This window comes from Vicia villosa, linkage group LG5, assembly GCF_029867415.1.
Source record: "Vicia villosa cultivar HV-30 ecotype Madison, WI linkage group LG5, Vvil1.0, whole genome shotgun sequence".
Taxonomy (NCBI): domain Eukaryota; kingdom Viridiplantae; phylum Streptophyta; class Magnoliopsida; order Fabales; family Fabaceae; genus Vicia; species Vicia villosa.
This window is the reverse complement of record NC_081184.1, coordinates 80979737-81006119: the sequence shown is the minus strand read 5'-3', so window position 1 is coordinate 81006119 and position 26383 is coordinate 80979737.

Sequence of the window (26383 nt, the reverse complement as noted above, 5' to 3'; positions counted from 1 at the left end):
GAGAGAAAGGCCTTGTCAAAGTTTGACAATTTTGAGAAGAAAAATGTGAAGGAGAAGGGTTCAAAATGAATTTCTTTGCAAAGAGGCCCAACTTTTTATGGCCCAATCTTGATCCTCAAGTTACCCGAGACTCCATATCTGATTTTCACGAATTATTATTGATTATTTGATTTTATATGAATTTTTATTCATTAAAAAGTCAATTTAATCAAAATGTTTGGAAGGAAAATAGAAAAGATTTGATTTGATTTATTTTTTAACCATAATCAATCGCCAAGATATGCATTATTTCATAACAAATTCGTGCTAAGTGTGATTGGAGAGAAAAGATTGAAATTTGGCAAGATTAGAAAGTTTAAAATCATGTTTCAATCAAAAAAATCAAATCTTGGATTCATATGGATTCAATCAAGTTTTGTTACCCTAATTACATTACGTATATATACATAATCATTCCAGATGAGTAGGGGACGAAAATTCATAAGGATTGGCAGCCAAGAATCTCCTTGAAACCTTAAAAAAAAAAACTCAAAGAAAGTCAAACTGGTTGTTGGTGAAAGAGCTTGATTCAAGGCGATTAGGAGATTCAAACGTGTTCCCAGGATATCCTTGAACAATTCCCGATCATTATCCAAGGTCGAGACATTCAAAATCGTCAACGGTTCATCACGACCCTAGGGTGCACCGTACTCCCTCAACGCATCAACCTTTGGGCGAATCTCCCATCATATCCAACGTCTTTGAAGACACAACTCCACCGTAGACCCTTAGACTTGCGCCACACTGGAAAATAGGCTAAGTTTTTCAATTTTTATATATTTAATTACATAAATTTCTTTTTATTTATATATATATATATATATATATATATATATATATATATATATATATATATATATATATATATATATATATATATATATATATATATATATATATATATATTTGTTCTATTTGTTTTACTAATAAAAAAATTTTATTTAGTTTTTCTAAAAAACCCTTTTCTAATATATAACAATAATAATAATTATTTTTATTAATTATTTTCTTTGGCATTGTTTATTTTATTTATAATTCTTAATATATTTATTCATCTTTTTCCTTTCTAAATACATTTTATTTTAACTAGGTATTTTATAAATATACATTCAAAATTCCACATATATTTTATTTTAATCCTAAAAATTCATAAAAAATTTTGTTTTTGCCTAATTGAATTATTTTTCTTGTCCCCGATTTAATTAATTAGGTTGCGAAACCAATAATTAATTAAATCGAGCATTTATCTTATTAAAACACCCTAATCAGGGTTTACGAGGATCATGCCATACACTGAAATCTTTCTTTTTCTATGCCTTTTCAGGGTTGCTTTTCAAATACATTCCGGCTACGCGTCACGCCCTTCACAAAGCTAAGTATTTAATTTATTTTAAAAGTCTATTTTGTTTCCTTTTGATTTTAGGGTTTGCCCTTATATAATTTTGAACAGTGCATACATTCACTCCATCTATTTTTCTGCCTTTGCCATTTTCAGGGTTAACCCCGAGGCTTCCACCGACCGCCAACCATGTCAGATCAAATGCAAAGCTAAGTGCTCCTTATTTACTTATTTATTTTTAATTTCTTTTTACCTTCTTATTTTAGGGTTAACTATGATTGCCTCCGAACCATAATGCACTCACCCTCTTTTGTTTACTCTTCCTTTTCCGATCTTCAGGGTTTGTCAATTACCAAAGCTACGAGTGTCGGTAACTCTAAACCCTAAACTATTATATCTTCTGTTTTTAATTGTTTTAATTATATCCCGCTGCTTTCAATTCCCCTCTCCTCCGCTGGTTTCAATTTCCCTTCCCCATAATTGTTTATACTAAACTGCTGCGTGGTTAGTAATTCTAGGGAGTGCAACTTATTAATTGAATTAGCATCACGTAATTTTACAAGATAACATAACTGAACATAATCATGTGATTGGCGCACACACGCACACTTTTGGGTATCCTCTCTGTTGCCTGTTGCCTGTTGCCTGTTGCCTGTTGCCTTGTGTTTCTTTGCAGAATAGCCAGTCCCTCGAATACGAGGATGCCTCAGCCATGTTGCCTTGATTAAAGATCCTGGTCCCTAATGATGCTGCCTTCGATATACATGATCTCGACCCTCGGAAGTTGCCTACGAAAAGGCTGAGGTATCCTCTGGCTGCCTACGAAAGGCTATTCTGATCCTGTCATACCCTAATTTTTGACCCCCCTGAGATGGCATATCTTCAGGATTTTTCATCAGGTCAAGACAAGTACCCAGAGCAGTCATTTCTCCATCTGGTACCTAATCGAGGATGCTCAAAGACAAGAAAGCTCAGGCAAAGGATCAATCAATACAAAGATTAGTCTCTAATACAATCATGGGGCTCAAAAACTTCACTTTTCTCATCTATGATTGATTAGACATCCAGTCATATGAGTACAGGTTTACTCAGGTCACCAGACTAGGGTTTTGAGCCTATCAAGGACTAAAATCAGGGATCACATTTGGGAAACCCTAAAAAACCTTAGAGGGTCATTCAAAGACATCAATCATCTTCAAATAACTCATATGACAAGATCTACTAGACATCACACTTCAATTCAAAGTCTACAGTCATTATTTTCACATGGTCGACAAATTAGGGTTTTGACCTAATTCACCAAGATAGTTGACTTCTGATCAGGGCATGAATCCAAAACTCAAGACATGATTCAAGGATCTCTACTACCTCCATATAATCCATTTATATCATCCATTTGGGGAGAAGATCTTATTTCTACACAAAAGCCCAAAAATTCACTTTGTCAGGAAAAAGTCAACTGTGAAGGATCATCATTGACTTTTAAGGTTTTTGGTCAAAAAATGACTTTCAAAGATCAATATCATCAATATATGGATGTCAAAGTCATTTGGCCAAATAAATTCAAAGAAATTCATCAAGGAGCGAAAAGTCGGGAATTAGGGTTTTTGAAGGCATGGTGAGATCTCAAAATTTCACCTACACAACTCAAAAAACTTCCAACATGAAAGTTGTAGATCTTGCCAAATAAAACAACATCTTACAAGGGAACTTTTTTCAAAAGATCAACCATTTATGAAGTTTTGGAAATTTTGAAGTTTAGGTCATAAACACTTAGAAATTTTTCTAAGTGTTTTAACCTAGTTTTCTTCCAACTTTGGCCTCATTTTTCACAAATTTCCCAAAGGATTCTGAAGAAGACATAAACTAATGATTTAAAGTAGATGTTTAGGGCTTTCCAAATTGTGTTCAACCTTCTCAAAATTCAATTTGAGCTAAGAGTTATGCTTGTTCAAAGTTGGCCTCATGAAGTGAAATTATAGGTCATGCATCATTTTGGAACTTTGAAGTTTTGTGCACATGACCTCAATTATGGATGCTACACGACCCATAACACATCTGAAAACATGCCATGCATTCATTTTCACCATGCCATGATAATTGAAGAAGATTCCTAAAACAAGAACATGTGATTATGTAATGATTACATTTGAGAATTTATGGCAAATTGATGAATCACCCAAGGAATCTTCTCACCAACCAATTAGAGCTCACTTTGCATCTGAATTGTCCCCTAAGATCAGATAGAATCAATGGATAGGGGAGGTGGCTCGAAAATGCAATGATCACATTTGGATATTCTTTGAAATTTCTTCATGGCTAAGAAACCAAACTTACTTCACTAAGCAAGCTCACTCTCCCAATCAGTACTGAGACATTTTGTGGACCTCCGATTTTTTAATCCCGGGCCATACCTCTGTTCTGTAGAGATACGTGAACTGACTCTTTTTTGTCGCTTAATGCTTTCGCATTTTTTTGAAAATTCACAGAGTCGCCACCGACCTTTTATTTTATCCAATTAAGGAAAGGTTTATAAAAGAAACAGAAAAAAGACCTTTAAGAAATTCTGGGTAAGGGGGTAGGTTATACAAAGGGAAGGTGTTAGCACCCTTTGTATCCATGGTTATCCATGGGCTCTTAAGTTTGCTTAGCTCACTTGTTTTTCGATCACTTTTCAATTGCTCTGAAATTGCTCATATGTGGTTTCAAATACCTTTGTAATTTGAATTTTGTAATGATCCGTGTGTGGATGTATACAAAATGCTTGTTTATCTTTCGAAAGATGTTTTGAAAAGAACGTTAACTTTGTAATAACCCGTGTTTGGATGTATACAAAGTATTGTCTTTTTTTTGAAAGTTTTGAAAAATCAACATTGTATGAGAATTTTGTTTGTTTTGATTTGAGCAAGCAAACTAGGAGGTCTACCCTGAGTTGTAAGGTCTTTATCCTATTTCCTTTAAAAATCTATCCTTTCACCGGATATAAAAGCAAGGTTCGATTTTGTACTCAAAACAGTAGAATTTGACTTTGATTTTGAAAGAATGAGAAAGGATTACCTGAAGAGGTGCAAGTGTGATTGTGATTGGATTCAGATATTTATCTTTGAAGTTAGTGATCTAACGGTTCAATTTTATCTTTGACATACACGCAGTTTATATTTGCGGGAAATTAAAGTACGGAAATGTAAAGTGCGGAAAGTAAATCTACGCTATTACATCGATTGTGCAGGAAATGTAAACTAGCCTATTTACATGAATTTGACATCCTATACATTTATCTAGGAATTTAAATTGCAAGAAAAATAAAAGGCATGTTTTTGGATTTTTATGATTTATTTTAATTATAATTAATGCACGATTAATTAAATTAAAATGAAGAAAAATGATGAAAATAGATTAAAACCTAGAAATTAAGTTTAAAATATGTACAAAAATATGTGTCAATTAATTTTAAAACAAAACTAATTTTTTTGGAATTTTTGAAATTGGTTTGAAATTGATTTAAGTTGATTAAAACATAATTATGCAAATAATTATACAAATAATTAAAACTTAAAGATAAAATGATTCAAAATATGTACAAAATTAGTTTATAATATATAAACAATATTTAACACAAAGAACAATTTTTTTTAGGATTTTTTGATTGGTTAGAATAATTAAGAAGCAAATATATAAATATATACTAATTAATTATACAAAATATTGAAATTTTTGAAGAAAATAAAAATATTTTTATTTCAGAAAATAATATATTATTTTAGAAGTCTAAAAATATTTTTTGTGTATTTTTTGGATTTTTAAAACTATTTTTAATTAATTTAACAAAGAAATTAAAATAAAATAGAGATATAAAAAGGATACTGATCCTGTGTGAAAATCAATGAAGTCCATAGCATAGGGCTGCTTGTCTGATGCGTTGGATTGGCTTGGAGATTGATCTAAGGGTTCAGATCATGAGGGAGCATGATAGCCATGTGGGAATCAGTGCACATGATTAGTCAGATATTCAAAGTCCACACTGGGACCCACGCTGGCTGACCAGCGAATGAGGAGAAGGAAATCTGCCACGCGTGCAGATAGAAAGGTCAACTTTTGACGGACGAACCACGCTTGGACGCGTGGTCGTCTTCAACCTCCGTCTGCCTTATTTTTTAAACAAATAGCGGGGGTTTTAAACCTCCCCTATTTGTACGTCAGAAACACAACTTTTGGTAGCTTCCCACACCTGCAAAAATAAGCGTTATGAATAAAAATAAAGGACCCAGATCTACTTAAAATCACCTCCTGAACACGATGGTGGTATTAGTTTTGCTATTTGGGCGCTGTATCTATGGATTCGAAGAGGTTGAAGCTTAAGCATGCAAGAACACTTGTTCATGGCATAGAGCTATCCTCACGTGGAAACTCTCATGTTAAAGCCCAGATCTATCCTATGAGGCCTCATGAACTCATTAGAATGATTAGTTTATATTGAGGTTAATTAAATATAGGAAAACGAAAATTGATTATGTATGAATATGAAGAACACTTATGCACGTGATACGACTCTCATGGGACCACACAAAGAGTTTATTCTTACTTTATATGACCTTAGAAGATGATTAGAATGATTGTTTGGTATTGATATTGATTGGAATATTGAATTTGAAAATTACAAAGTATATGGAATTTTTGAGAGATTTGATGAGTTTTCTTGCTATACTCTTGCTATATTTCGTGGGTCTTCTTGTTGTTGATGTATTCCACTTCTTTTATAGGCCAAGGGCTGCTTGGAAGTGAAGCTAAGAGCATTGATTGCTTTGTTGAAAGTTTGATTTTTAAATATTAAAAATCTTTGAAAACTTGACCAAGTCTTGCTCTCCTTCAATGCACTTGCCTTGTACTTCATTTGGCTGCAGAAAAATGGAGATTCTTTGATGAGTCATGCTTGAATTGTAAGCTACCATTTATCCATGCATTTTCCTTTTAATTTTAATCTTAAAATAAGATAAAATCATGCAAAAATGGATAAAAAAAGGTATGGGCTTAGTCTTGGTCGTGGGAGGCCCATATCATCATGGAAATGATGTTTGAATGCTGAAAACTTGGCCCCTTTTGGAAAAAATGCAATTTTGAACAATGTTGGTTTCATGCATTTTCCAAAATTTAGCCAACTTTAACAAGGTGTAAATCCTTCAATTTTTGTCATATGAAGGAGATCTTGCACTTTTTGGAAACCTCAAAGAGTCCTCTAACCAATGCCTTTGGTCTCATGTCAAAATGATTTTTGAAGCTCCTTGTGTGTCCTTTTGAAAAAAGTGTCTTTTTGTTGACTTTGAAAACGACCTGTAATGTCTTTGATCATATTTTTCAAATGGTGAATCCAATGACCATGGGATCAATGGCATTTGAAAGATAATTGAATTTCCTTCAAAACAAGCTTTGGTTTGAATTTTTTGGATGAAGGATGAGAGAGTTATGATCAGTCAAAGTTGAGTTGACTTTTCAGGCAAAAACCCTAATTTTGAATCTTAGGGTTTTGTTGATTTTTGATCTTTCCTTGATGAATTATGATCATCCAATGATCAAATGATGAATCCTTTGACAAAATATGGACTTTGACAAAAAATTTCATTTTTGACTGTCTGTTGACTTTTTTGGTCAAACGGGTCGTCTGTTGACTGTTTGAGCTGCTGACGGTGCGTCTGAGTGAATTGAAGTTTGAAAATTTGTATGATGGTACTTTGAGATATATGGATGTGTATGAAATCCATTTGAGCTCTCAAAAACTTGTTTCTCCTGTAAAAACAAGAAAACCCTAGTCAGGGACTGTTTATGTAGGAGACAGTTAAGCGTACCTGATTTTTGTGCAGTGTTGAGTCTCTGCTAATCGCGTGATATTCAGAGGACTTCTAGAACAAAAATCTTGGAATTTTGAATTGTGAAAGATAGATTTGATTGATGGTACAAAACACTGAGAATTGTACTGCCAGCAGTTTGGCTGTCAACTGACTGTTCAGGTATTGATGTAGCAGTTAGAGTGAAAAATCAACAGTCAAAGTTAATTTTCTTTTTTGTTGTTTTTTGTTTTTGTTTTATGTGAAAAATGAAAGTTTATTTACATGACTTGTTAGAAAAACACAGACATAATAAATAACTAATATTTACGGTATGCGGGCAAAATTACCGATAATAACCCTGAAAATCATTTAATGCACAGAAATAGGAATATTTGACTGGCAGAAAACACACAAAATATTATCTTAGTAATTAAGCAATATTATGACAAATAGTACATCATTTAATACCGACAGTACAAATATTACATACTATATTGAACAGTACGACGAATAAACGGTACATTTAAGAAATAAGAAATACGGCAAATTTTAAGAATGACGGTTAATGACCCATGATATGAACAATAACATGTAGATGATTGGGAGTGCAACCATTGCAGGTCCACACTCTTCAGGACTATGCAGGCAGAAGAAAGTCATGATCACCGTAGCAATGGTGATGACTGTAAGAAACAGTGTCTCTATCCACTTTGCCATTCTTGTCAGGGAAGAAGAGAAAATAGATATGAGATAGGAATTTGAAAGATGAGTTGGAATTTGATGTGAGATTTTATGGAAGAAAATGAGAGGTATTTATAGAATGGAAAGAAGGAAAGAGACGTTGGGGAATGATGTGATTCCGTACAAAAGGAAAATTTGAGTGGAAGTAAGATTTGAAAGAAAGAATATGATAGTGTTGGGAAAAGAGAGATTTGATTTTTGAAAAAGAGATTTGAAAAGATTTTTGAAAATAATGGAATATAGTACCAAAATTAGTGGGAAACAAAAGATAATAATAATCTACTTGTTACCAGTACAGTCTGAGTTTCCTGATTCTGCGCCTGCAAAAAGATTTAACTCTGTACCAATTGTGTCAGTACTATTTATCTGTAAATAAATAAATAGCATGTGTGAAGTAATAAACAGTATTTGGCGTTTGCGTAAGAATAAATTCAACTGCAAGCCAAATTACTGTATAAGAAAAATTCTGAAAACTAAGTGTTTCATATGTTAGGATATTTGTTGAAATAAAAATCCATAATTATATGAGACCCTTAATTTTTAGATTGGAGTTTTCTTGAAAAATGATGTGGGCAAATTTTGGGGTATAACAGTTGCCCCTATTCAATCTTCTTAAACCTGAAGAGATTGTCTGAAATCTGAAGGTAGAAGATGATTGAATATTTAGATGCCCTGAAAATTTGCACTTACCTTGATCAGAAGAGATGTTGGAAGTTGCATTTGAATGTCGTCTGCGAAATGTTGTTGGCAGATTGGAACATTACCTGAGATGGGCTTTCAGATGCCACCCGGCAATTGTGTTGATGGTTTGTTCATCAGAATGAATCCATTGATTATATCTTGATGAAGGATTTGAAAGTCTTTGTGTTGACTGTTTCGGAACCGTCCAAGGTTACCGCTTTAAGTCTTGGAGGATGATTGCTACGGAACTTGTCCAAAGTTTTTTCTGCTTTAGATTTTGAAAGTTGATCATTGTGGAACCGTTTGAGGTATCAGCTTTAGATCTTTGATGTTAGATCATTCTGGAACCGTCTGAGGTATCGCTTTAGATCTGCAACGTTGGATCATTCTGGAACCGTCTGAGGTATCGCTTTAGATATGCAATATTAGATCGCTTTGGAACCGTCTGAGGAATCGCTTTGATCTGTAATGTTAGATCGTTCTGGAACCGTCTGAGGTATCGCTTTAGATCTTTGATGCTAGATCGTTCCGGAACCGTCTGAGGTATCGCTTTAGATCTTTGATGCTAGATCGTTCTGGAACCGTCTGAGGTATCAACTTTAGATCTGTGATGCTAGATCGTTCTGGAACCGTCTGAGGTATCAACTTTAGATCTGTGATGCTAGATCGTTCTGGAACCGTCTGAGGTATCAACTTTAGATCTGCAATGTTAGATCGTTTTGGAACCGTCTGAGGTATCGCTTTAGATCTGCGATGTTAGATCGTTTTGGAACCGTCTGAGGTATCAACTTTAGATCTGTGATGCTAGATCGTTCTGGAACTGTCTGAGGTATCAACTTTGATCTTTGATGCCTGTTTTTGAGTTGGTTAGTGATCAGAATGAATCTTCGGCTTGATCATATCTGAGAGAACCGTTTATGGCATTCAGATGAACACTGCATGTGATTGAGAACATCTTTGTCGAAGATATCCGTCTGCCTGAAAAATCAAGTTAGTGATATGCAATGTTTATGATGCATGTAATGTGAGATATTCCCGGAGAAATATGCATGTGATGTTGTGTACGAATATGCGTATTATGCATGATGTATGAATGTGAATATGAATGTGTGATGTATGAATATGTGAATGTATGATGTATGAATATGTGAATGTATGAATGTGATGTCAAGCTTCTAATTGGAAAAATAAATTCCCACTAGTCAGCTGGACATGAATGTATTGTGATCGTTGATGATCTTTTGTCTTGCTTGAGTACCCTCGTCTGGGGAAATTCTTTGAGAACCCGGGTATCCCGTTGAAGGATCTTTGACTACTGCTTGGGGAACCAAAGGTAACTGGAAGTTCTGATGCCCTTTCAAATGGGAATGAGGAAGATGCATAATCCTCCGATGCACTATCTGACCAAGTCCGGGTGCGGGGATCACACCTTCTGAAGATAGTAATCTGGAGCAAACCTGCTGGGGAATAAGACTTCTTTTGAAGAGAAAATCTTTTTGAGGAATTTGCTGAGAAATGCGTTTCTCTTGGTGATTTCTTTCTGATGGAATGATGTCCAGATGATCGGGACATTTCCTGAATGCTATTCCTGTTTTTCCTGGTAAACATCAATCATATTCAAATGCACATGCTCATTCAAAATTATCATTGGGACGCTTACGTATTTAAACAGAAAAAATGAAAATAGTGATTTTTGAAAGAGCTGCATTGAAAAGAGCCATGATAGGCGGGTTAGCACAGGGAGACAACAATCCTAGAAGTAGGAAACTGTCAGAAAGTTTTGAAAAATATTTATGAAGATAAATAGCTATGTGAAAATGATCCAGTCAAGTTTCAACTCTGCTATTGCCAATCTGTCTTCGAGCATCTCATCCCTCACTTGTTGGAAGAAAGTGATTAGACTGATCAGTGTCTTTGAGGTGTTGAATCTTGATGATGAGTAGGCAGCTGAACGGAACACAGTTGTATGCTTCATTCCCTAACTTTTGCCTAGGCCGCCCTTTCAGGTTTTCAGCCTACCGGGATAGTATTTGTTTAGTCTCTAATTTTTGCCTGGACCGCCCTTTCGGGTTTTCAATCCACCGAGACGCTCATTTTTTTGCCTAAGTTGCCCTTTCAGGTTTTCAACTTAGCGAGCTGTTTTTTTTTTCTTTCTTTTTAAGAGAAGTATTTTTTGACTATGTCAGCATTCACAGGGTGTGGGAAATCCTCGCCATCCATGGTGGTAAGCAACATGGCTCCGCCGGAGAATATTTTCTTGATTATGAATGGTCCCTCGTAGGTGGGAATCCATTTGCCTCTGGGATCACCTTGTGGTAAGATGATGCGTTTGACAACCAAGCCACCAGTTTGGTATGCTTGACTTTTGACTTTTTTGTTGAAGGCTTTGATCATACGCTTTTGGTATAGCTGACCATGACAAATAGCTGCGAGCCTTTTCTCATCAATCAAGTTTATCTGGTCCGACCGTGTTTGAATCCAATCGTCTTTGTCTAGATTGGCTTCTTTCATAATCCTTAGGGAAGGAATCTGAATTTCAATTGGAAGAACTGCCTCCATACCATAGACTAAGGAAAACGGAGTTGCCCCTGTTGAAGTACGCGCAGATGTGCGATAACCATGAAGAGCAAAAGGCAACATCTCATGCCAGTCTTTGTAGGTTACTGTCATTTTTTGTATGATTTTCTTGATGTTCTTGTTGGCAGCTTCCACCGCGCCGTTCATCTTTGGTCGATATGGAGAAGAATTATGATGTTTGATCTTGAACTGTGTGCAAAGTTCAGTAATCATTCTGTTGTTTAGATTTGTGCCATTGTCCGTGATAATCCGTTCAGGGATGCCATACCGACAAATGAGATTGTATTTGATGAACCGGGCTACCACATTTTTGGTGACAGAAGCAAATGAAGCTGCTTCTACCCACTTTGTGAAGTAGTCAATAGCGACCAGGATAAAGCGATGTCCGTTGGAGGCAGTAGGTTTGATTTCTCCAATCATATCAATACCCCACATTGCAAAAGGCCAAGGAGCCGTCAGGACGCTTAATGGAACTGGAGGTACATGTACTTTGTCAGCATATATCTGGCATTTGTGACATGTTCGGGAGTGATGATGGCAGTCTGTTTCCATGGTAGACCAGTAATAACCTGCTCTCAGGATCTTTTTAGCCATTGTATGTCCACTGGAATGAGTACCGAAGGTACCATTGTGTATTTGTTCCATGATCTGTTCTGCTTCCTTCTTGTTTACACAGCGAAGTAAAGTCGAGTCATGGTTGCGTTTGTATAGGGTTCCATTGCTTAGAAAGAATTTGGCAGCAAATCTCCTTAGAAACTTTCTGTCATTAATGGATGCCCCTTCAGGGTACTCCTGAGCTTCGAGATATCTTTTTACTTCATGGAACCATGGTTTTTCCTCGGTTCCTTCGGTATTGATCTCATTGCAATAGGATGGTTCATCTTGCCTGTAAATGGTGATCATAGGCGCCTCGTTGTCCCACCTGACTTTGAACATGGATGACATGGTAGCTAAAGCATCAGCTAGTTGATTTTCCTCGCGTGGGATGTGTTCGAAAGTGATTTCTTCGAAGTAAGGAATCAAACTCAGCACATATTTTTTGTAAGGAATTAGATTTGGGTGCTTTGTGTCCCATTCCCCTTTGACTTGGTAGATTACCAAGGCCGAGTCTCCGTAGACTTCCAGGAATTTGATTCTTAGATCGATTGCAGCTTTAAGACCCAGAATACATGCTTCGTATTCGGCTATATTGTTAGTGCAATTGAAGCATAACCTGGCAGTGAATGGTGTATAACCTCCTGCGGGGGAAATGATCACAGCTCCGATGCCATTGCCAAGTGCATTAGAAGCTCCGTCAAAAACCATAGTCCACCGGGATCCTGGCTCGGGTCCTTCTTCTGGTCCTGGTTGTTTGTAGTCATTGACTAGCATAATGTCTTCGTCTGGGAAGTCAAAGTTCAATGCTTGATAATCATCTACTGCTTGATGAGCCAGATGATCAGCTACCACACTTCCTTTGATTGCTTTTTGTGAAATGTATTGAATGTCATATTCTGTTAAGATCATTTGCCATCTCGCTATTCTTCCAGAGAGAGCAGGTTTTTCGAACACGTATTTGATGGGATCCATCTTGGAGATTAGGAAAGTGGTGTGATTTAGCATGTACTGTCTTAGTCGGCGAGCTGCCCAAGCTAAGGCACAACAAGTTTTTTCGAGTAGTGAGTATCTTGTTTCACAATCGGTAAACTTTTTGCTAAGATAGTAGATTGCGTGCTCCTTTCGGCCGGATTCGTCATGTTGCCCTAGTACACACCCCATTGAGTCTTCTAACACAGTTAGGTACATTATCAGAGGTCTGCCTTCCACAGGTGGCAACAAGATTGGAGGTTTTTGGAGATATTCTTTGATTTTGTCAAAGGCTAACTGGCATTTGTCATTCCACCTTTCCACTTGATCTTTCTTCAACAGTTTGAAGATTCGCACACAAGTAGTAGTCATGTGGGCAATAAATCGGGCGATGTAATTCAGACGTCCCAAGAATCCTCTGACTTGTTTCTCGGTACGAGGTATAGGCATTTCTTGAATGGCTTTAACCTTGGCGGGATCAACCTCAATACCTTTGCTGCTGACGATGAAACCTAAGAGTTTGCCGGATCTTACTCCAAAAGTACACTTATTTGGGTTCAGTCGCAACTTGTATTTCTTGAGTCTGTCAAACAACTTGTGTAAATGACCCAAATGTTCTTCCTCGGTGTTGGATCTTGCAATCATGTCATCGACATACACCTCTATTTCTTGATGAATCATATCATGAAATAGCGCTACCATTGCACGTTGATAGGTTGCTCCTGCGTTTTTCAGACCAAAGGGCATTACTTTGTAACAAAAGGTTCCCCAGGGTGTTGTGAAGGTTGTTTTTTCCATGTCTTCGGGTGCCATCTTGATTTGATTGTACCCTGAGAATCCGTCCATAAAGGAGAATACCTTGCATTGTGCGGTATTGTCAACCAGTACATCGATGTGTGGTAAAGGGAAATCATCTTTGGGACTTGCCCGGTTCAGATCTCTGTAGTCCACGCACATTCTGACTTTCCCGTCTTTTTTAGGTACAGGGACGATGTTAGCTATCCAAGGGGGATAACTTACAACTTTTAGGAATCCGGCATTGAACTGTTTTTCAACCTCGTCTTTGATCTTTTTTGACATATCAGGCCTACTCCTTCGTAGTTTCTGTTTGACAGGAGTGCTACCTTCTTTGATTGGCAGGCGATGAACTACGATGTCCGTGTCAAGGCCTGGCATATCCTCATAGGACCAGGCGAATATCTCGACGTAGTCTCGCAGCATTTGAATCAGTCTTTGCTTGACGCTGTGTTCTAAATCAGCCCCTATTTTGACTTCTTTCTTTTCTTTGCTGCCCAAGTTGATGACCTCAATTGGCTCCTCGTGAGGCTGTATGGCCTTGTCTTCTTGTTCTAGCAGCCTTGCAAGTTCTCTTGGCACTTCACAATCTTCCTCACTTTCGTCCTCAGTTTGGTAGATCGGATTTTCAAAGTCATGACGGGCAATAGCAGAATCGTTGTCGACTGGATCCAGAGTGTATGTGAATCTGCAAGTTAATTATGTGAGTGCGTGTGAAGAAAAAACATAGCTATTAGAAAGCGAAGAAAGAAGGAAAAAGGATCACAAAATTTAAATATGCAAGCGTCCCATGATTTTATTGAATGCACATGATCATGATATGATAAGCCCTTATAGAAGGACCGGTGTGCTAAGGCACACGGCTTTCAAGCTCATGGTTCGATTGTTCAGGAACCACTTTTATCTTTGCACATTATACACAAAGAAAACAGGAAATGGCATTTACTCCTGGTCAAAGGAGATCACATCCTCAGCTTTCCAGTTGTTCAATCCACTGTTGTGAGCAGGGGGTACCCAGCTGTTCCAGTTGCAGTTGTCTTTTTCATCTTCCACAGCATTGATTTTATTAGTGGGAAAATGAGCCGGTGATCCTTCGGGATAAGGGATATACTCTGCTGGATACGAGAGCCCAGGCTGAGATATCTCTGTCGGCTGAGCGAGATGCTCGATAAGGCCGTCCCATGCAGTCGGGATGATGTTTTGAATAGAGACTTGTGCATCTTGATGAGGAGTGTATGCTGACAGAAAGCAACCCTCGCTATTTGGTATTTCCCTGGCTTCTTCAAGAGCGAAATTGTCATCGTACTGTTCATCCCATCCAGTTGGGACAATGTCCTTCATAGCAATTTGTGAGCTCGGAGGAGCGGAGTATTTCACCATATAGTCATATTTGCCGCTGGGTTCTCCTAGCGTGTCCCATACTTCTTTGGGTGGATTTTGATATTGCTCAGTGACAGGACTTGTGAAAATTTGATCATTTCCAACTTCATCACCCCATCCAGTCGGGGTAAGGTCCTCCATAGCAATATAAGAATTCTGAGGTTCGGCATACTGATAATTATACCCGCCGTTTGGTTCTCCCACAGCATCCCACATTCCCATGGAAATAGGTGGAATTTCATCTGGATATGGCTGAATGATATGGTTCAAGAACACTCCTTCATCTTCAATAGCGTTTACTTCTTGGCTGACGAAGTGTGACATTAATCCTCCAGAACGAGGACTTTGATCATTCTTTTGATTTTCACTATCATAGCCCAGACCTAGCTTGTCAGATTTGTAGGGTATATCGGGAAGCTGTCCCCATACTGTGCAATCACCCTGTTCAATCATGGCTTTGGCATCTTTGAGAGAAGCCATAGTTGTAGTTGGAGTAGCAGGAATATGCTTGGTGGCAGAGACATCTGGGGAGACCACCTCAAATGATTGGTATGGAGTTTCGATGAATTCGTCCTCCAACTCAACATATTTGGAATTGCTTAGGTGACTAACCACATATTCCTCTTCGCCATAGACTGTGACAATCTTTCCTTTTACTGGATATTTTAACTTCTGATGCAGGGTAGAAGTTACAGCGTTTGCCCCGTGTATCCAAGGGCGTCCAAGTAAACAGGAGTAGGCTGGGTGAATTTCCATTACGTAAAAGATAGAATCAAAGATTTGAGAACCCACTCTGATTGGGAGATTCACTTTTCCGTATACCGTTCTGGTTGACCCGTCAAAGGCTCTTACCACAACATCACTTGGTTGTAACACAATTCCTTCGAAGTCAAGCTTTTCTAGTACTGTTTTTGGTAACACGTTCAGAGAAGAACCGTTATCTACTAGCACATGAGATAGAGTGGTGCCATTACATTCAATGGAGATATGTAAGGCTTTGTTGTGATTTTTTCCAGCAGGGGTTAGATCCACATCAGAGAAACCGAGACCATTGCTCACGGTTAGATTGGCAACACAATTCTCAAATTGGTCGACTGAGATCTCTTGAGGCACATGCGCAGCTTTAAGGAACTTCATCAGAGCTTTGGCATGAGCTTCTGAATATTTTAGCAGAGATAGCATTGAGATTTTTGAAGCAGTGTGCCCCAGTTGCTCAACAATATTGTAATCACTCTTGCAGATGATTTTCAATATTTCCTCCATTTCTTGCTTTGATGGATCCTCAGCAGTGATCTCCACCGGGGTTTGAATTTGTTCAACTTGTGGCTCTTTGCCTCGAGCGTTGACATTTTGATTAGGAACTGGGACTCGGACTGGACCAGCAGCAACATTTGGAGAAATTTCTGGTGAAAAGATTCTTCCACTTCTCGTGATCTTGCTGGTACCCACAATATTACCCACAGTTGGAGTAGTTAACTTTGCGGTCTCTTCAGTCGAGGTACCCTGCTTAACTCCATGAACGTAAACATTAGTGTCATATCCCCATGGGACAGCTTTGTCTGAGGAGTATGGAAATGGAGTTGGACTAGCAATGACTACTGATGCCACTTTGAGTGTAGCAGAAATTTTGAATGGAGCCTTGGCAGAGATTTTGAATGGTAAGCTGGATATCACTGAGGCATCCTCTATTCTTATCCCGTTTGCAAAGACTTCGCACAGCACGTCCATAGAAGGCAGCCTCTCAAACATAATGATACGGCGATCCATCCATTTTTGAATTCCCATCCTCAGATTTTCACAACCATTGGGCAGGCAGGAACAGTAAAAGCAGTCGGGGTCACATCCTGGGAAGTAACCAGCTCGGATTAGCTTTCCTTTGACTTCGCAGAGTGGAGTTGATAATTCGTTCACATCATAGATGTAAACAGTGTCCAGGATAGCGTTAACAGTTTTGTCATGCTTTGGCATAGGTGCAGTGATGACATTTGGAGTTTCTGGAGGATCAAACTCAATTTCACCAGCATCTATCATATCTTGTATTTTATTTTTCAGGGCCCAGCAGTGATCTGCGTCATGTCCTGGACAGTTTGAGTGATAGGCACATGTCGCATCAGGGCGATAATTCGGAGAGGAAGTGTTGACATTCCTTGGAGGACCTCTTAAGGTGATCAGATCTGCTTTTAGCAAGTGCTGCAATGCCTGAGAAATTGGCATGTTGATTTTGGTGAAACTTCTTCTTGGTGCATCTGGTCGATGCGTATATTTTGGCTGTTGATCTTTTTGAGGTGCAGATGCAGAGATCAGAACTGCGCCTACAGATTGATGCTGCTCACTTTTGCGACTTTTCTGAATTTGTGTTGCATTGACCTCATTTCTCCCGCTGATGGGCCTTTTTGTAGTACCAGAGGTGGAACCTATTTGAATTTTTCCATTTTGAATGCCACTTTCGACACGTTCTCCGGTCAGTATCAGGTCAGTGAAACCTGATGATGAGCTTCCCAGCAAATGGCTATAGAAAGGGCCAGTTAAAGTGCCCATGAACATGTCAACTAGTTCGCGATCAGATAAGGGTGGTTGAACCCTTCCAGCCATATCTCTCCACTTTTGTGCATATCCTTTGAAACTTTCTTTTGGTCCCATAGACATGCCCCTTAGTTGAGTACGGGTTGGCGCAAGATCAGCATTGTATTGGTACTGTTTGTAAAAAGCAGCAGCTAATTCTTCCCAAGTATGAACCTTGGTATTTTCCAGCTGATAGTACCACTCGAGTTGTGTACCCGACAGACTTTCTTGGAAGAAGTGAATCCACAATTTGTTATCCGTTGTATGAGGTTGTATCTTCCTCACATAGGATCTCAGATGTAGTTTCGGGCAAGAAACTCCATCATATTTTGCAAAGACAGGAACTTTGAATTTTGGAGGGATAACAACATCCGAGATGAGCCCCAGATCATTGAAATCTAAGCCAGGTATTTTTTGTATCTCCATAGCTTTCATACGGTCTTCCAGCTGTTGGTATTTTTCATCATCCGGTTCGTCCCCAGAATGATCATTTTCTTCATTTGAAGAGAGAGAGGGTTTAGCAGAACCCTGGTTGCTTTGATTGTCTTCTGGTTCACCATCACCGACTGTTTCAGGAATCGGTGGCTTTTTGAACTTTTTGACTGGGATTTTGATCTTCCTTTTCAGGTGACTCACGCCTACAGATCCTTTAGGCTTCTTTTTCTTCTTGATTATCAGGGCTTTCAGTTCTTGCTGCCCCTTTGCCAGTTCCAGAATTGCCACTTGAACTTGGGCATTCTGTGCTTCGAGATTCTTGATGCTCATTTCAGATTCCATCTCTTCTGACTGAAATAAACAGCGAGGAGATGAGAAATCCGTCATGTGAACCTGTTATGCAATGTGTATGACTGGATGCCATGTGTATGCAATGTATGAAATGTATGTGCAATGTATATGAATGCAATGTATGAAATGTATATGCAATGCATGAAGTGAAATGTGTGTGCAATGTTTCAAGGATCTTAGAGTTTAGATTTGTTAAAGAAGAAACAAACGTTAGTTAATCAATTCATTTCTCTCTTTTTTTTCTTTCTTTTTTCTTTGCCTCATTTGGGCTTACAAGACAGAAATAAAATAAATGATCCTTCAGGTCTCCCGTGGACGCTTTCTCTTTGCCCCCAGGAATGTGTTGATCTGCTGTTCTTCTTGAAGCTGTCCGGTGAGCTCCAATATCCTTCTCTCATAGTCTTGACAGTATGATTTGAAGGTGTCTCTTTCCTCTTTGAGTTGAACCCAAGATTTTTGCAACTCTTCTAGGTCAGTTGGCATGTCCGGGTGTAGAATAACTTGAGGTTCATATCCTTCGACCTCTGGTTCAGTAGTCACAGGTAGAACAGCAGGATATGGCATAAGGAGTTTCTGAGCATGAGTGCGGACCCATCTGAGGTAGGGTTCCATAGGAATAGAATTCCATTGCCCCAGAGTTTTGCTTTCTATTCTATAGACACTGCCCCATGCATGTATGAACCTTCGTCGGTGTCTATGAGAATCATTCTCGTAATCAAACACAATGCCATGGATAATCATGTCATGAGGACCGTTGCTCCTTGCATATCCGAATTGGCGTAGAGCTAAAGAGGGATTGTAAGTGATGCCTCCTTTGATGCCAAGGAGTGGCACATTAGGGTACTCTCCACAATGATCAATGATAGTAATGTCTCTTTGAAAGAAGTTGTTCCACCGGATATCTGAATGAGACAAAGACATAATCCTGCGAGACCAATGCATTCTTTGTTCATTTCTCAACACTGATCGGGGAAGATGAAATGTAAACCACCTAGCCAGTAGTGGTATACAGCACATGAGAGTTCCTCGTTTCTTCATGGTACGAGTGTGTAGAGAATGTAGAATGTCTCCCAGCAATGTTGGTACCGGGTTACGGATTAGGAAAAGGTTGATGATGTGTACACTTATGAACTGGTCGGGATTAGGGAATAAAACCAACCCATAGATCAAAAGTGCCATAACTTCCTCAAAAGCTGGATAACTTTTGTTTTCTAGCAGTAGTCGAGCCTTTTCCAATAAGAACTTGGCAAGTAAACCCTTAATTCCACTCTTTGTTTCCCAATTGGACTCGATTTCTGATTTCCGCAGATGTAAAGCAGCAGCAATGACCTCAGGTTTTGGAATCCTTTCTAAACCAGTGAAAGGTAATTGATTTCGAACAGGCAATCCAATTAGTTCAGAGAATTCTTCCAAAGTGGGTACCAACTGGTAATCAGGAAAGGTAAAGCAATGATGTTCAGGGTCAAAGAACTGGAACAGGACCCGTATCATGTCTTCTTCAAATTTTGAGGTAACCAAATGGAGTAGGTGACCATGTCTTTCAGTGAATTGAACATTCCTGGGGAATTCTGACACTAAGTCTTTTAGTTCAGACGGTACCGTTGAGATGTTGATTCGGATGTAATCTTTGGTGGCGGGAGCCATTACCTGCAAAAACAAAGGTAAACTCTTTGATCCTTGAAGTGTTTGGTGCAAAAATGATATGCTTATGATGCAAACATGTGGCACACAAAAACAAATCAAACAATAGCCTTAGGTTTAAAGGCTTGCATGGAGCTGATAGGTGATACCCTCCCCACTGAAGTTGAGTTGGTTAAAACCTGTCCTAGAATAGCATTCGGGTTCTATGATCCTTGGAAGTAACATCTCAATACGGCGCTCGAGCGGCCGATCAAGATATTCCTCGAGGATAACTAACTTCGATCAATTTCAAAGCAAGCCACTTAATAGGCCACAAGTCAAGTTCAACTAAAAAGGTTCTAAGACAAATTAGTGTTTAATGACACTTCGGAAGCCTAATATACTCCTTGATCGTTTTCAAGGGACATCAGTATAAACCAAAGTATCGCACTAACGATGACTACCAGATCAACCGTATCGGTACATGCCGTACAGTTTCCTTGGTCTATTGTCATATACTTAAGGTATCTCGAGATTCGGGTTAGAATCTTTCACAAGCAAAATACCCAAGCAAGCCTTTGAAAAATAGAGCAATCAAGTCAAACAATTGAAAACATCGACATATTCTCTTAAGGTAACCCCTTTTGAAAACATTTTGTTTTTTGAAAATATTTCCCCAGCAGAGTCGCCAGTTCTGTGGACCTCCGATTTTTTTAATTCCGGGCCATACCTCTGATCTGTAGAGATACGTGAACTGACTCTTTTTTGTCGCTTAATGCTTTCGCATTTTTGAAAATTCACAGAGTCGCCACCGACCTTTTATTTTATCCAATTAAGGAAAGGTTTATAAAAGAAACAGAAAAAAGACCTTTAAGAAATTCTGGGTAAGGGGGTAGGTTATACAAAGGGAAGGTGTTAGCACCCTTTGTATCCATGGTTATCCATGGGCTCTTAAGTTTGCTTAGCTCACTTGTTTTTCGATCACTTTTCAATTGCTCTGAAATTGCTCATATGTGGTTTCAAATACCTTTGTAATTTGAATTTTGTAATGATCCGTGTGTGGATGTATACAAAATGCTTGTTTATCTTTCGAAAGATGTTTTGAAAAGAACGTTAACTTTGTAATAACCCGTGTTTGGATGTATACAAAGTATTGTCTTTTTTTGAAAGTTTTGAAAAATCAACATTGTATGAGAATTTTGTTTGTTTTGATTTGAGCAAGCAAACTAGGAGGTCTACCCTGAGTTGTAAGGTCTTTATCCTATTTCCTTTAAAAATCTATCCTTTCACCGGATATAAAAGCAAGGTTCGATTTTGTACTCAAAACAGTAGAATTTGACTTTGATTTTGAAAGAATGAGAAAGGATTACCTGAAGAGGTGCAAGTGTGATTGTGATTGGATTCAGATATTTATCTTTGAAGTTAGTGATCTAACGGTTCAATTTTATCTTTGACATACACGCAGTTTATATTTGCGGGAAATTAAAGTACGGAAATGTAAAGTGCGGAAAGTAAATCTACGCTATTACATCGATTGTGCAGGAAATGTAAACTAGCCTATTTACATGAATTTGACATCCTATACATTTATCTAGGAATTTAAATTGCAAGAAAAATAAAAGGCATGTTTTTGGATTTTTATGATTTATTTTAATTATAATTAATGCACGATTAATTAAATTAAAATGAAGAAAAATGATGAAAATAGATTAAAACCTAGAAATTAAGTTTAAAATATGTACAAAAATATGTGTCAATTAATTTTAAAACAAAACTAATTTTTTTGGAATTTTTGAAATTGGTTTGAAATTGATTTAAGTTAATTAAAACATAATTATGCAAATAATTATACAAATAATTAAAACTTAAAGATAAAATGATTCAAAATATGTACAAAATTAGTTTATAATATATAAACAATATTTAACACAAAGAACAATTTTTTTTTTAGGATTTTTTTTGATTGGTTAGAATAATTAAGAAGCAAATATATAAATATATACTAATTAATTATACAAAATATTGAAATTTTTGAAGAAAATAAAAATATTTTTATTTCAGAAAATAATATATTATTTTAGAAGTCTAAAAATATTTTTTGTTTATTTTTCGGATTTTTAAAACTATTTTTAATTAATTTAACAAAGAAATTAAAATAAAATAGAAATATAAAAAGGATACTGATCCTGTGTGAAAATCAATGAAGTCCATAGCATAGGGCTGCTTGTCTGATGCGTTGGATTGGCTTGGAGATTGATCTAAGGGTTCAGATCATGAGGGAGCATGATAGCCATGTGGGAATCAGTGCACATAATTAGTCAGATATTCAAAGTCCACACTGGGACCCACGCTGGCTGACCAGCGAATGAGGAGAAGGAAATCTGCCACGCGTGCAGATAGAAAGGTCAACTTTTGACGGACGAACCACGCTTGGACGCGTGGTCGTCTTCAACCTCCGTCTGCCTTATTTTTTAAACAAATAGCGGGGGTTTTAAACCTCCCCTATTTGTACGTCAGAAACACAACTTTTGGTAGCTTCCCACACCTGCAAAAATAAGCGTTATGAATAAAAATAAAGGACCCAGATCTACTTAAAATCACCTCCTGAACACGATGGTGGTATTAGTTTTGCTATTTGGGCGCTGTATCTATGGATTCGAAGAGGTTGAAGCTTAAGCATGCAAGAACACTTGTTCATGGCATAGAGCTATCCTCACGTGGAAACTCTCATGTTAAAGCCCAGATCTATCCTATGAGGCCTCATGAACTCATTAGAATGATTAGTTTATATTGAGGTTAATTAAATATAGGAAAACGAAAATTGATTATGTATGAATATGAAGAACACTTATGCACGTGATACGACTCTCATGGGACCACACAAAGAGTTTATTCTTACTTTATATGACCTTAGAAGATGATTAGAATGATTGTTTGGTATTGATATTGATTGGAATATTGAATTTGAAAATTACAAAGTATATGGAATTTTTGAGAGATTTGATGAGTTTTCTTGCTATACTCTTGCTATATTTCGTGGGTCCCCTTGTTGTTGATGTATTCCACTTCTTTTATAGGCCAAGGGCTGCTTGGAAGTGAAGCTAAGAGCATTGATTGCTTTGTTGAAAGTTTGATTTTTAAATATTAAAAATCTTTGAAAACTTGACCAAGTCTTGCTCTCCTTCAATGCACTTGCCTTGTACTTCATTTGGCTGCAGAAAAATGGAGATTCTTTGATGAGTCATGCTTGAATTGTAAGCTACCATTTATCCATGCATTTTCCTTTTAATTTTAATCTTAAAATAAGATAAAATCATGCAAAAATGGATAAAAAAAGGTATGGGCTTAGTCTTGGTCGTGGGAGGCCCATATCATCATGGAAATGATGTTTGAATGCTGAAAACTTGGCCCCTTTTGGAAAAAATGCAATTTTGAACAATGTTGGTTTCATGCATTTTCCAAAATTTAGCCAACTTTAACAAGGTGTAAATCCTTCAATTTTTGTCATATGAAGGAGATCTTGCACTTTTTGGAAACCTCAAAGAGTCCTCTAACCAATGCCTTTGGTCTCATGTCAAAATGATTTTTGAAGCTCCTTGTGTGTCCTTTTGAAAAAAGTGTCTTTTTGTTGACTTTGAAAATGACCTGTAATGTCTTTGATCATATTTTTCAAATGGTGAATCCAATGACCATGGGATCAATGGCATTTGAAAGATAATTGAATTTCCTTCAAAACAAGCTTTGGTTTGAATTTTTTGGATGAAGGATGAGAGAGTTATGATCAGTCAAAGTTGAGTTGACTTTTCAGGCAAAAACCCTAATTTTGAATCTTAGGGTTTTGTTGATTTTTGATCTTTCCTTGATGAATTATGATCATCCAATGATCAAATGATGAATCCTTTGACAAAATATGGACTTTGAAAAAAAATTTCATTTTTGACTGTCTGTTGACTTTTTTGGTCAAACGGGTCGTCTGTTGACTGTTTGAGCTGCTGACGGTGCGTCTGAGTGAATTGAAGTTTGAAAATTTGTATGATGGTACTTTGAGATATATGGATGTGTATGAAATCCATTTGAGCTCTCAAAAACTTGTTTCTCCTGTAAAAACAAGAAAACCCTAGTCAGGGACTGTTTATGTAGGAGACAGTTAAGCGTACCTGATTTTTGTGCAGTGTTGAGTCTCTGCTAATCGCGTGATATTCAGAGGAATTCTAGAACAAAAATATTGGAATTTTGAATTGTGAAAGATTGATTTGATTGATGGTACAAAACACTGAGAATTGTACTGCCAGCAGTTTGGCTGTCAACTGACTGTTCAGGTATTGATGTAGCAGTTAGAGTGAAAAATCAACAGTCAAAGTTAATTTTCTTTTTTTGTTGTTTTTTGTTTTTGTTTTATGTGAAAAATGAAATTTTATTTACATGACTTGTTAGAAAAACACAGACATAATAAATAACTAATATTTACGGTATGCGGGCAAAATTACCGATAATAACCCTGAAAATCATTTAATGCACAGAAAAATGAATATTTGACTGGCAGAAAACACACAAAATATTATCTGAGTAATTAAGCAATATTATGACAAATAGTACAACATTTAATACTGACAGTACAAATATCACATACTATATTGAACAGTACGACGAATAAACGGTACATTTAAGAAATAAGAAATACGGCAAATTTTAAGAATGACGATTAATGACCCATGCTATGAACAATAACATGTAGATGATTGGGAGTGCAACCATTGCAGGTCCACACTCTTCAGGACTATGCAGGCAGAAGAAAGTCATGATCACCGTAGCAATGGTGATGACTGTAAGAAACAGTGTCTCTATCCACTTTGCCATTCTTGTCAGGGAAGAAGAGAAAATATATATGAGATAGGAATTTGAAAGATGAGTTGGAATTTGATGTGAGATTTTATGGAAGAAAATGAGAGGTATTTATAGAATGGAAAGAAGGAAAGAGACGTTGGGGAATGATGTGATTCCGTACAAAAGGAAAATTTGAGTGGAAGTAAGATTTGAAAGAAAGTGGAGATAGTGTTGGGAAAAAGAGAGATTTGATTTTTTGAAAAAGAGATTTGAAAAGATTTTTGAAAATAATGGAATATAGTACAAAAATTAGTGGGAAACAAAAGATAATAATAATCTACTTGTTAACAGTACAGTCTGAGTTTCCTGATTCTGCGCCTGCAAAAAGATTTAACTCTGTACCAATTGTGTCGGTACTATTTATCTGTAAATAAATAAATAGTATGTGTGAAGTAATAAACAGTATTTGGCGTTTGCGTAAGAATAAATTCAACTGCAAGCCAAATTACTGTATAAGAAAAATTCTAAAAACTAAGTATTTCATATGTCAGGATATTTGTTGAAATAAAAATCCATAATCATATGAGACCCTTAATTTTTAGATTGGAGTTTTCTTGAAAAATATGTGGGCAAATTTTGGGGTATAACAGCATGGCTCGACGATCCATTCCCCTTGTTAGGGTGGCATATATGACACAAAGAACACATCATCTTTTTTCTTTCTTTTGTTTGGTAGCAATCCCATGGACTTAAAGTACCGATGATGTTGCTCCCAAATCCTTTTCAGCTTGATTTTATTGAACAAGGCATAAATGTCTTCCAATACTTTGTCAATTTCTTGTCTTTCATCTGCCTTGTTGTAAAAATAGTTTTTGGGGATACCCTTTTGTTGAAAATTTTCTTGTTGGATGTCCACATCTTCACAAATTGTTAAATTTGTGGTTTTATCCAAAACTCGATCATCTTCAAGTTTCCTCATTTCTTCTTCCCCATATTTCTTTTTTACCTCAAATTCTTCTATTCTTACTGCACCCTCTTCATCTGATGTTAAGCATTTTTCTTCTGGTTCCACATACTCTTCATCCAACTGTAACTTTCTCCAAATAAACCTATCTGGATAAAGGTTAGCTTCCTTACATTCATTCATGAGGACTCTTACCTCCCTTTTATATGCTTTGAAAATTTTAGTCGCCTCTTCCAAGGTGACTCCTGAATCAGGCGACCAACATGCAGGAGATACAGGTGGCAATGTATCAAAACAATACATAGCTACAAAACTCAGACAATTTGCTAGTAGCACAGTATAGAAGAATTCATGAAGCAAAAATAATCAACCTTTTTTTTCTTTTTTTTTATAATAAAATCAAATTCAAATAAACAAAAACTTAAAACAAAATTTTAGCTGACGAGCAACAAAATTTCAATTGAACTAAAATTAAAACTCTATATTTTGGCAGTCCCCGGCAACGGCGCCAAAAACTTGATCGGTAAAATAACAAGTGTTCTATTTTGCCTCTGTAGTAATAATAGGGAAATTCCCCGAATGTCGATCTCAAGGACTGCGTAGTAATATCGAGTTCAAATTATAGATCAATTAAACAAAAACTAATATTGGGGTTTTGTTTGCAAATTGTCACTAAACAATAATTAA